Below are 12,275 nucleotides of genomic sequence, written 5' to 3' on the forward strand. Positions count from 1 at the left end.
ATAGGTCCTTATTGTTTGTCTGTTTTATATGTAGTGTGTGTATATGTTACTCCCAAATTCCTAATTTATCCCTCCCCCACTACCTTTCCCCTTTGGTAACCATAAGTTTGTTTTCTATGTCTGTGAGTCTGTTTTGTAAATAAGTTCATTAGTATCATTTTTTTAAGATTCCACATATAAGTGATATCATATGATATTACTCTTTCTTTGTCTGACGTCACTCGGTATGATAATCTCTAGGTCCATCCGTGTCACTGGAAATGGCATTACTTCATTCTTTTTTTATGTCTGAGTAATAGTCCATTGTATATATTTACCAGATCTTCTTTATCCACTCATCTGTCAGTGGACATTTAGGTTGCTTCCATGTCTTGGCTATTGTAAATGCTGCAATGAATGTTGGGGTATGTTTATCTTTTTGAATTATTGTTTTCTCCACATATATGCCAGGAGTGGGATTGCTCTATTTATAGTGGGATTGCTCCCAGTGTAGGGAGGATTGCCTTTTCTCCACACCCTCTCCAGCATTTGTTGTTTGTAGACTTAAAAAAATATATATTTATTTATTGGCTATGTCGAGTCTAAGTTGCAGCACACGGGATCTTTCGTTGTGACGTACAGGCTTAGTTGCCCTGAGGCATGTCTTAGTTCCCCAACCAGGGATCGAACCAGCGCCCCCTACATTGCACGATGGATTCTTAACCGCTGGACCACCAGGGAAGTCCCTATTTGTAGACTTTTTGATGATGGCTATTCTGACTAGAGTGAGGTGATACCTCATTGTAATTTTGACTTGCATTTCTCTATAAGTTAGCGACATTGAGCATCGTCTCATGTGCCTTTTGGCCATCTGTATGGCTTCTTTGGAGAAATGTCGACTTGGATCTTCTGCCTGTTTTTGATTGGGTTGTTTGGGGGTTTTTTGATATTGAGCTGCATGAGCTACTTGTATATTTTGGAGATTAATCCCTTGTTGATTGCATCATTTGCAAAGATTTTCTCACATTCTGTAGGTTATCTTTTCATTTTGTTTATGGTTTCCTTTGCTGTGCAAAAGCTTTTAAGTTTAATTAGGTCCCATTTGTTTATTTTTGTTTTTGTTTCCATTACTGTAGGAGACAGATCCAAAAAGATATTGCTGCAATTTATGTCAAAGAATGTCCTGTTGGGCATTCTCTATGTGTCCTCACTGTAGCAGACTCTCCTTGTTTCTTATCTAATTTATACGTAGTAGTTTGTACCTTTTAATCTCCTATCCCAATCTTGCCTCTCCTCCCTTCCCTCTCATCATTGGTAACCACTAGTTCGTTCTCTATATCTGTGAGTCTGCTTCTTTTCCTATTTTTTTATTAGTTTTTAAATTTGTTTATTTATTTTTTGTTTATTGGCTGCTTTGGGTCTTCATTGCTGTACACGGGCTTTCTCTAGTTGTGGCGAGCAGGGGCTTCTCTTCATGGTGGTGCGTGGGCTCCTCATCGTGGTGGCTTCTCTTGTTGCGGAGCTTGGGCTCTAGGCGTGCGGGCTTCAGTAGTTTTGGCACACAGACTTAGTTGCTCCGCAGCGTGTGGGATCTTCCCAGACCAGGGATCAAACCCGTGTCCCCTGCATTGGCAGGTGGATTCTTAACCACTGTGCCACCAGGGGAAGTCCTTTCTTTTATGATCATATTCACTATTTTGTTGTATTTTTTAGATTCCACATGTAAGTTTGAGTCTCACAAGAGCCATTTGAGGTTATTTTTTTATTCTCTCCATCTTGCAGAGGAGACTGAGACTTAGCGGGCTTCTTGGATGGCTTGCCCACAGCGTCGTGCATGCAGGAGATTGGAGTCAAACCCATGTCTGCTCTCAGCGCCCTGCCTCTTAACTTGACATTCTTTAAAATTAAGATACATCTCACATTTCATAAAATTCACCCTTTTAAAGTATACAATTTAGTGGTTTTTACTGTATTCATAAAGGTGTGCGACCATCATCACTATCTAACTTCAGAACGTTTCCATCACCTCAAAAAGAAACCCTAAACCCACTAGCAGCCATTCCCCATTCTTCTCTCTCCCTCCTCCTGCCAGCTGGCAGTCTACTTTCTGTCTCTGTGGATTTTCCAGTTCTGGACCTTTTGTATAAATAAATGCAAGCATACAACACGTGACCTTTTATGTCTGGCTTCTGTTTACTTAGCTTAATGTTCTTGAGGTCCATGCATGTTATAGCAAGTAGCAGTAGTTCATTCCTTTTTATGCCTGAATAATATTTTGTTGAATGGATATACCACATTTTGTTTGTCAGTTCACCAGTTGATGGACATTTGGGTTGTTTCCACTCTTTGGTGATGAATAATACTGCTCGTATGGCGCCTGTGTGACTTAACGGGCTTTTACTTGAAAACTCTTGAGTCTTCTTCTCAGGATATGAAATACATAGTCATTTCTGAGGCAGTGTTCAGAAGACTATCATAATATGGAGAGGCAGGCTCTCTGAGGGGACTTGTCCCTTAGAGCTTCATTATTATTTTGATGACACTGTCCAGTGGCAAGCAGTGTTGTTGTAAAGGAGTGAAATACTGAGTGTCAGTGTGTGGCTGGAGAGCACATGATTTACATAGTAATAATTGTATGTTTCCATTTCTAGTTTCATCTCCCATCATTGGAATACATTCAAGTGCTTTTTTAGTCTACTTTGATAAAAACAAGTTGTGAACTAAATGAGATGCCATTCTTGGTGTCTTCTCTTTTCCATCAGTTGGGTATTTGCCACAGGCCCAGTGGGTGGGTAGTTTGCTTCTCTGGTGGACGGGGCGAGGCTGCTGTTGACCTAGGGAGGAGGGCTGTGCTGTCCGGGGTCAGCCTCCTCTGCTGGTAGTTTTTCAGTTAATGCTATTCAGGCAGTGGTTGTTCTTTTGCTCTGTTGTATTTATAAAAATAACAAAAACACATTAAAGGTGAAGGTTTATTCCTTTTACATGACTTGTTGAAGGCATGGGCCGCTGCTCAGTGGTGAGTGATAGAAAGCCAGTGCCGAGCTCTCCTGCCTCTGGGACCCTTACATAGACTGAGAGGGTACATTTGAATGTGAGAAGTATGCACAGAAACGTCTGCTGCAGCTGAACAGACACACGCACCCCTAGGACCCAACAATGCCGCTCTAGGTGTGTGTGTGTGTGTAGAGTATCCCAAAGACACACATGTAAGACTGTTCATAGCGGCACAGTTTTCAATACACAAAACACAAAACTACCCAAGAGCCCATCGGTAGAGGAACGGATACGTGAACTGTGGAATATTCGTCCACACAGTGGAACACTACACAGCCGTGGGAAGGAAGTAAAACTACCAGCAGCAGTGTGGACGGAGCTCACGGGCAAAATGTGGAGGGAGAGAAGCGGGCGGAAAAGAACACGTCGCCTTTGGTTATGTGAACAGAATACGAAGTTCAAAAATAGTCAAAACTAACCTGGGATGTTAAAAATCAGGACAGCAGTGACTCTTGGCTCGTTAGTGATCAGAAGTGGTGTGAGGGGGCTGCTGGGATACTGCCAATTTATATCTCTTGCCTAAGGTGCTAGTCACACAGGTCTGTTCTGTTTTTGAAAGTTCAACATGCTGTACACTTCTGATTTGTACACGTTTTTGTAAATTATACATTTAAAAATATGAAATGTAATATTTACGTATATAATTACACATTAACATATACACATGCATAATTAATGTATACATATGCATAATTATTTTCTGGTTTTCATTCTAGAAGAAAACGTTGTTAGACGTGATACAGACTCTGGAAGAGTGATGGGTGCATTCTATCAGAAGGAATCCTTGCATTCATTCAGCAAATTCTGATGAGCAGAGCCTGGGCGGGGTGGATGGTGCCTAGCCTGGGAAGGAGTGGGAGGCGGAAGGGGTGGAGCAGAGGCCCCCCCTTCCCCATCAGTAGCCGCCCCCTCACGCGAGGCGCTCACTCTCTCTGCACATCGTGCCTCCCCTTTTGTTCCCTCCTCCCACCTCCCCGCCTTTCCCCTTCTTTTTTGCTCTGTTGCCTCGCCTCCACCATGCTCCTCGTTTGGACATTGACTGGATGCAAATGACGATCAAAGAGGCGATCTGCCTGAAACTGGAGACCACGCGGTACTGTCCTCACCTCGGGTTTTGGGAGAACCCCCTGGGGAAGGGCTGTCAGGACAGGAATCGTTACGCAGGGGAGGGTCTGTGGATTCTCCCAGGGGTGGCTCCCAGGCCCCCAGGGCAAGGAAGAGCCAAGCCCGAGAGCGAAAACTCCACCACCCACCGTAGGGAGTCCAGACTCAGGCTTTGCTGAAGAGGGGCCGGCCTCGTGCTCTGAGAAACCGTCCGAAGGGGGCGGGCACAGGCTTCATCAGGACCCTCCCACAGAGGGGCTCACGCTGGGTAATGCCTCAGGTCACCGTCTCCTGAAGACGGTGAAGCGCAACTAATGAAATATAGATTCCTTGTGGAAATAATTTGACGATAATAAGGAGGAAATCCTGCAAGACAAAACTATTTAAGATTGTTTAAAACTCTAGGGAATGAATATCTCTGGGGCTAATTCCGGGCATATAATAAGCAAGTCAAGGTCACCGTCATTCCCGCTGCCTTCACTGTAAGAACCTCTTCTTGTAAAGAGGCGGCAGAATTTTAATTGCGAGTAATGCACCGTAACGGATGATGTTGACAGTGTGGCGTGTTTGTCATGTGATAGAATGATGGAAGAGAATTTCATGGATCAAACTTACTCATGCTTCATCTGTATCTAAAACTTAAAATATGAACCATCACCAGTCTGAGAGGAAGTCTTAGCTGAGAAACAACCAGGGTGAGGGAGAGGTTGGGGTGAGGGAGAGGCTGGGGTGAGGGATGCTGGCTTCCAGCGGGGCCTCCCCAGGAAGCCTGCCTCCTCCTCCTACGTCCTCACCTCCCAGGGGGTTGGAGTCCACCAGGTGGACTGCATGTTCCTGAGCTGTGGACTGTGCACGCACGTGCGTGACTGTCGGCGTGTGTGGACACGAGGACAGGGATGGAGCCGCAGAGCCTCCTGGCTGGCGGCTCTGCTTGAAGTCCTAATTCCCCTCCCTGGCAGGGACACTTGCTCCCAGCGAAGCCCTGTGCTGGAGCCAAATGCTGTGTCATGCTGTGTGCTGAGCAAGGCTAAGGGACCAGAGCCTCCCTGGGGCACCCCTAGGAACTCTAAAGAGAGGTGAAGGTGTAAGAGATGCAGGAATGATTCGGAAATCTATTCAGAGAGTTTAGCCTCCCGTGGACTTTCTGCATGTACACACTGCTGTCGTCTGAGTGCTTGCTCCGCTCCAGCCCTGTGCTAAGTGCTTCCCGTCTACTCCCACAGGAAGTCCTGTTAGCTGCCCAATGAACTCAGTAGCTACCATTATTACCCCATCTTACGGTTGAGGACATTAGGGCCCAAAGAAGTTGTGTAACCTGCTCAGGGTCATGGAAACGCTCTGTGGGTGGAGGGTTTCAATAGAGCCTCTTCTCCTCTTGCTTCTCCCCAGCCCTGCCTCCGCCAGGAGGAACTGGAAGGGAACTGAGATGAAGGGTCCAGGCGTGCGGTTTCTGCAGGTAGTGGTGTATACGCAGGACTGGCCTTTCCAGACCGCTGGTGTCTCCCCTTGTGATGGGCAGTGTTACTATCTAATCAGACATGCTTGCGGAGAGGTGTACCTTTTGAAAAGAGGTATCGTGCACCCCAGTGTTCACTGCAACACTGTTCACAACAGCCAGGACGTGGAGGCAACCTAAATGTCCATCAGCAGAGGAATGGATAAAGAAGATGTGGCGCATATATACAGCGGGATATTACTCAGCCATAAAGAAGAAGGAAATAATGCCATTTGCAGCAGCATGGATGGACCTGGAGATTATCATACTAAGTGAAGTAAGTCAGACAGAGAAGGACAAATACCATATGATACCACTTATATGTGGAATCTAAAAAAACGTTACAAATGAACTTATTTACAAAACAGAAACAGACTCACAGACTTACAGAACGCACTTATGGGAGGGGGGAGTAGATTGGGAGTTTGGGATTAACATGTACACACTGCTATATTCAAAATAGATAGGTTAAGAATCTGCCTGCCAATGCAGAGGACACGGGTTCGATCCCTGGGCTGGGAAGATCCCACATGCTGCAGAACAACTAAGCCTGTGCACCACAACTACTGAGCCTGCGCTCTAGAGCCCACGAGCCATAACTACTGAAGCCCGTGCTCCACAACAAGAGAAGCCACTGCAACAAGAAGCCAGCGCACCGCAACGAAGAGTAGCCCCTGCTTGCCACAGCTAGAGAAAGTCCTCCCGCAGCAATGAAGACCCAATGCAGCCAATAAATAAATTATTTATTTATTAAAAAAAAAAAAGCCACAGGCTTTTCTTTAAAAAATAAAATAAAATGAAATAGATAACCAACAAGGACCTACTGTATAGCACAGGGAACTCTGCTAAATATTTTGTAATAGCCTAGGTGGGAAAAGAATTTGAAAAAGAACAGATACATATATATGTGTGAGTCACTTTGCTGTACACCTGAAACTAACACAACATTGTTAATCAACTATACTCCAATATAAAATAAAAATAATAAAAAAAGAGTTATTAGACACTAGTGTATAAAGTAGATAACCAGCAAGGACCTACTGTATAGCACAGGGAACTAGACTCAATATTTTGTAATAATCTACAGGGGAAAATAATCTGAAAAAGAGAATATATATGTGTGTCTGTATGTATGTGTGTGTAACTGAATCACTGTGCTGTACACCAGAAACACTACTTTGTAAACCAACTGTACTTCAGTAAACAAGTAAATAAAAATAGAAAGGGTTGCTGGAGAGAGCCATGTGGGTTCGGGGAGCTGGGGTGGGAGGAGGGTGGCGTGCATCACAGCATCCTGCGCTTCTAGTCCCAGACAGACTTTATAAGAAATACGTCACTGGCAGCGCGATTGAATAAAACGGGACCCTGTGATGGAAACCAGGTCCAGCAGAGGTAAAAAAACAACCATTTCTGGAGGATCAGTGAGCAGACCTTGACACGCAGAATCAATCAGGGAGTGGCTGGGGGTGTTTGAGTGGTTTCTCAAGTCATGACCTTGAGAGAAGACCTCTGTCCTCTGAGGAACAGAGTGGAAGAAAAAACGCTGAAAAACAAATTATAGTGGCGGGTCCCAGTTGGCGTTTACTTCCGAGTAGATGACACTCCTGTTAATCCCAGACGTCCCTTTGCCTTATTTGGGATTGTGTTTGTGGGGTTACATTCGGACACACTTAATGCCTGGCTAGCAGTGCGACTTCGTGTTTTGGTTTTTTGTGTGCAGAGTCGGAAACTGACAGCCCGACCTGTCTTTCTCTCAGTTCTGTAGTGTTTCCTGTAGGGAGGCTGTGCGTATTCAGCCTGTCGGCTGCCGGCTGGAGAGACCCCAGTGAGGTGGCTCTCCATCCTCCACGCCTGAGCCATTGCTCCTCCTGGCATCATACCGTCTCCTTCCGGAAGCAAGGTGTGGAGAATGTCTTGTAGGAATATGTTGTCAGTAGAACACTCTCAGCCCCTGGAACCTGACTGTCCCCCAGACAGCAGTGAGGGACCCCTTGGCTACAATAGCATTTACACGTGTTGAAATGACATAATGGAGTCCTGGCTTTTGGCCAAGAAGATATGGGGGTCTGTGAGTGACTTTAAAAAGAAAGCACAGCCTGTGATTGTAAGTGACCCAGACAGGTCACTGATAAAGAGTGATTGAGCATCCATTATGTATAAGGCATTTGTACTCGGTTCCTGTGGCCGCTGTAACAAATTGCCTCAAACTAAGTGGCTTAAAAGAACGGAAGTTTATTCTCCCATGTTCTGGAAGCCTGAAATCAAAGTGTCAGCGGGACTGTACTCCCTCTGGAGGCTGTAGGAGATAATCCTTTCGTGTCTCTTCTATCCTCTGGTGGCCCTAGGTGTTCCTTGGCACGTGGCCACATCCCTCCCATCTCTGCCCCTGGGGTCACATGGCCTCCTTTCCTTCTGTCTTAAAACTCCCTGCTTCTTTTATAAAGATGCACGTGATTGCATTTAAGACCCATCCAGATAATCCAGGATAGGCTTCTCCTCTCAAGATCCTTAACGTAATTACATCTTTCGTCATATAAATTAATACTCACAGGTTCTGGGGATTCAGACGTGGACCTATCCTTTTGGGGGCCACCATTCAACTCCCTACAGCATTCATTAGTTCTTCTTGGACACATGGAAAAGTAAGACCGGGTACTTGCTCTGTAGGCGTCTGTAACCCAGTTGGATAGGCATAGATAATGTATGTATTCAGCAAGCATTTATTATTCCTATGCCACGTCCAGGCTGTGTGCTTGCCTCAGATTTACACAGCTGGACTGAGACTCTGCCCCTGACTAGAGGAGCTGAGTCTGAGAAGAGAGGCACTGAAAATGAGGGTAACCCTAAAGGACAGCAGTCTCATAGGTCTAGTGTTTGGAGAAAGTCAAAGAAGCACAGTCCGAAGACCAAAAGTAATTTTTGAAAGAATAGGAATCATTTACTCGTCAAAAAAGTTAAAAGCAACCCAACTCGTAAACTCCCAGAAACAATTTTCATATCCCTAGTTCTCTCACATTCTGCAGGGTTCAGAAGCCCATTGTTTACCATCAGCCCCTGGAAACCCTTGCTCCATATGCCATCCTGCACGGCGCTTTTCTCTCTTTCTCTCAGCTCTTTGTTATATAGATTAGCTTAGCCTCCCTTGATAGTCAGCCTTCTTTCCCATCTTTCTTGCCTGTCCTTTAATTCTGCATCTTCCAGAAACTTATTCACCTAGGGCAGTCTCCTTAGAAGAGGAGGTGAATGGAGAAGCTTTTTTAATCAGAAGATAGGAAGAGAGGCCAAGAACACTGACATCACACATGTGCAGTCTGGTTTGGTAAGTACTAGGAAGGATTTGAAAGAATACAGTTTGTAATAGCCTCATTCAATCTTTGCAGCAACCCACTGGGTAAAAACTGTTGTTCTTCCTATTTTATCCGTGAGAAAATGAGCTTAGATTCATTAAGTGCATTGCCCAAAATAAGTGACTGAGTGGGATTTCATTTCAGGGTATCTGGGATTTCGGCCTTGGGTACCTGGAGGGCGGAACAGCATTGGAGGAATCATCTGACCAGAACACCTTGAATCAAGTTTGAAGGAACAGAAGTTTGGAAAAGATCTAAAGATGATTCTAAGTAAAAATGACGGAATTGTGCTTTCAAGGTGTCCTGAGCACCCTTGTGGCCAAGCGAGGGTGCAGGGTGGGTGGGTGGATGGGGTGTCAGAAGAAGAGGTGGTGGAGATGGGCTGAAACCAGACCACGCATGGGTTTGTTATCGCCGGACTTTGTGCTGGGGGAATGTGAGTCACAGAGGGTTATCGGTAGAGGAAAAACACTATCACATTTGTGCCATGCAGAGAGCATTCTGACATCAGGGATCACATGCGCTGAGGTTGGGGAGGGAATTGAGGCAGGGAGACCAACATGGCAGAACGGCTTCTACATGCAAACTTCAGTCCTATAAACAGAGGCTCCAAGCCCCCTGGATGGTCTGTTCATGTGAAACGCTCTTTGTTAAGAAGCACAGAAGAAGAGAGGTCCACAGATAAGAGCAAAATAATTGGCACTAAAAGCCCAGACACCGCCGCCCAGCAAACCACCGCCTGGCAGATAGCTCGTCCTGCGTGGCAGCTCGGCTGTCTGTGCTCCAGCTTTGCTGCCTTGAAACAAGCTGGAGGAGAAGGCTGAGTTTCTCATGACTCCCTTTCTTCTAACACTGACACATCAGAAGGAGGAACTTACCTGTTACTGGCTCAGTGATCTCTAAGAGGGGAGAGAACTTAACCACTGTTGGCTCAACGGCTGTCTTTCCGGAGAGTCAAGTTTAAGAAATCCCAGCAACTCTCTGGCCAGGTTGTGTTGACCTCTACAAAGTTATCTTTTATTGAATATACATTTCAGGCCAGTGTACACTCATCATCTGAATCCTAAACATTAGTCTGGCCTTGGTTTCTGTCATTTCTTAGGCAAAAACTCATCTGCAGAGGCAGATTCTATTATACAAGCTGAAACCTACATCACCTCTCTCATCCCAACTCCTAAGTTTAGAAGAATTTCAGGAAACATCTTCAGTGTCCAGTTGGAGACCACTGCGACAGTTCAGGTCAGAAACAGTGACAGCCTGAATGAAGGCAGTGGCAGTGCAGTTAGAGAAGAAAGAACAAATCAAGGAACATTGGAGCAGTAACCATACAGTCGTGCTGGATATTTCCTGAGCACTTTCTAGGTGCCAGGCTTGTATAGCCTGTGTATTATCTCATTCAATCTTTGCAACGACCCAGTGAGGTAGGAATTGTTATTCTGTTTTATATATGAGGAAGCAGGCTTACAGTCATTAGGAAATTTACCCATATTAAGTGGCAGAGCTGGGATTTGAGCCTGAGCAATCTGACTTCAGAGCTTGCATTTTATTTATTTTTTTATTTGTTTTTTTTTTTTAAATATTTATTAATTTATTTGGCTACATTGGGTCTTAGTTGCACCATGTGATATCTTTCATTATGGAATGTGGGCTCTCTAGTTGCGGTGTGCGCGGGCTCAGTAGTTGCAGCACACAGGCTCTCTAGTCATGGCACATGGGCTCTAGAGCATGCGGGCTCAGTAGTTTCAGTGCCCGGGCTTAGTTGCCCTGTAGCCTGTGGGATCTTAATTCCCCGACCAGGGATCGAACCCACGTCCCCTGCATTGGAAGGCAGATTCTTAACCACTGGACCACCAGGGAAGCCCCCAGAGCTTGCATTTTAAACCTCTGTGTTTTACTGTCTCAAATCAGGAGGATTTGGTAAATTGTTGGATGTAGGGGTGGGGAAGGGAGAATAAGAGGAAGGAGAGGAGGGTTCCAGAGGAGGGAAATAGGCAGGCAGATGAAAGACAGAGCCCCTCACCAAGATGGGGACACAGGGAAAGGAATGGGTTTAGAAAGAAGGATGGTGATTTGGCTGTAAACATGTTGATAGGGGACATCCGAGCAAGATGTCTGTTAAATGGTTGGGTGTTTTAAAAATGGAGTTTTAGAGAGAGTGATTGAGACTAAAGAAGATTTGGAGCAATCCGTATCTAGGCAGCAGAGGAGCGTGTGGGCAGTGGGTATGGGGGGTATGTATGTACTGAGATCATCTAGAGAAGAAAGAGAGCAGAGAAGATAACATGAGATAGAATCTTAGGGACCTGCAACATTTAAAGGACCCATGCAAGAAGAGCCCTTGGATGAGAGAAAGAAATAGTCCAGGGGATGGTAGGAGCATGAGGAGAGAGCGGGTCACGGAAACCAGAGGAGGAGGAAGTGTGTTGAGGGGAGGGGTGGTCGCAGTGCCTAACGCAGCAGAGAAGAGGTAAGAACTGAGGTTACCGCTGAGTTTGGCAACAAGGTCATTGTAAACCAGGTTACAGTGCAAAATGTTATAGCCACTTCGGAGGGCAGTACAGCCTTCTTACAAAGCCACACATTGTCCTTCCCTATGATTGCGCAGTTGTATTCCTTGGTATTTACTCAAATGAGATGAAAACTTCTGTACACACAGAAACCTGCACATGGAGTTTTTTAATAGAAATATAGTTGACATACAAAATATTATGTTAGTTTCAGGTGAACTACACATGATTCAACATTTACCTACATTATGAAATAATAACCACAATTAGTAACCATCTGTCCCTACTCAAAGTTATTACAGGCTTATCGATGATTTTCCTTATGCTGTATATTACATCCCTGTGTCTTATTTGCACATGGATGTTTATAACAGCTTTATTCATATTTGTTGAAACTTGAAAGCAACCAGCATGTCTTTTAATAGATGAATAGATAAACTCTGGTACATCCGTACAATGGAATATTTTTCAGCACTAGAAAGAAATGAGCTATCAAGCCATGAAAAGACATGGAGTAACTTTACATGCATATTACTAAGTGAAAAAAGCCAGCCTGGAAAGGCAACATATTGTATGATTCCAACTATATAACATTCTGGAAAAAGCAAAACTTTAGAGACAGTAGAATAATCAGTGGTTGTCAGGGGTCGGGGGGAGGGAGCGATGAATGGGTGGAGCACTAGGCCAGCGAAGCTAGTGTGTGTGATGCTGTAGTGGCGGGTGCATGTCTTTGTACATTTGTGTAGAGTCAAGGAGCTTTACAACACAGAGTGAACCCTGTGCAAACCA

At 45.0% G+C, this 12,275-nt stretch overlaps 1 protein-coding gene across 20 annotated transcripts in view; it reads left to right on the forward strand.

Moving 5' to 3' along the window:
• The window catches only part of ANKRD6 (ankyrin repeat domain 6), a 186,401-nt gene that overhangs the window by 103,728 nt on the left and 70,398 nt on the right, over positions 1 to 12,275 (forward strand). For 8 of the 20 annotated variants that reach the window (XM_057739370.1, XM_057739380.1, XM_057739385.1 and 5 more), the window contains one exon: positions 9,124 to 9,249. The exons of the other annotated variants lie outside the window; for them this stretch is intronic. The gene's annotated coding sequence lies outside the window, so the exon portion shown is untranslated. The remainder of the gene's footprint in view (positions 1 to 9,123; positions 9,250 to 12,275) is intronic. 20 annotated transcript variants of the gene reach the window in all.

The sequence above is a fragment of the Hippopotamus amphibius genome, chromosome 6 (genome assembly GCF_030028045.1).
Source record: "Hippopotamus amphibius kiboko isolate mHipAmp2 chromosome 6, mHipAmp2.hap2, whole genome shotgun sequence".
Taxonomy (NCBI): domain Eukaryota; kingdom Metazoa; phylum Chordata; class Mammalia; order Artiodactyla; family Hippopotamidae; genus Hippopotamus; species Hippopotamus amphibius.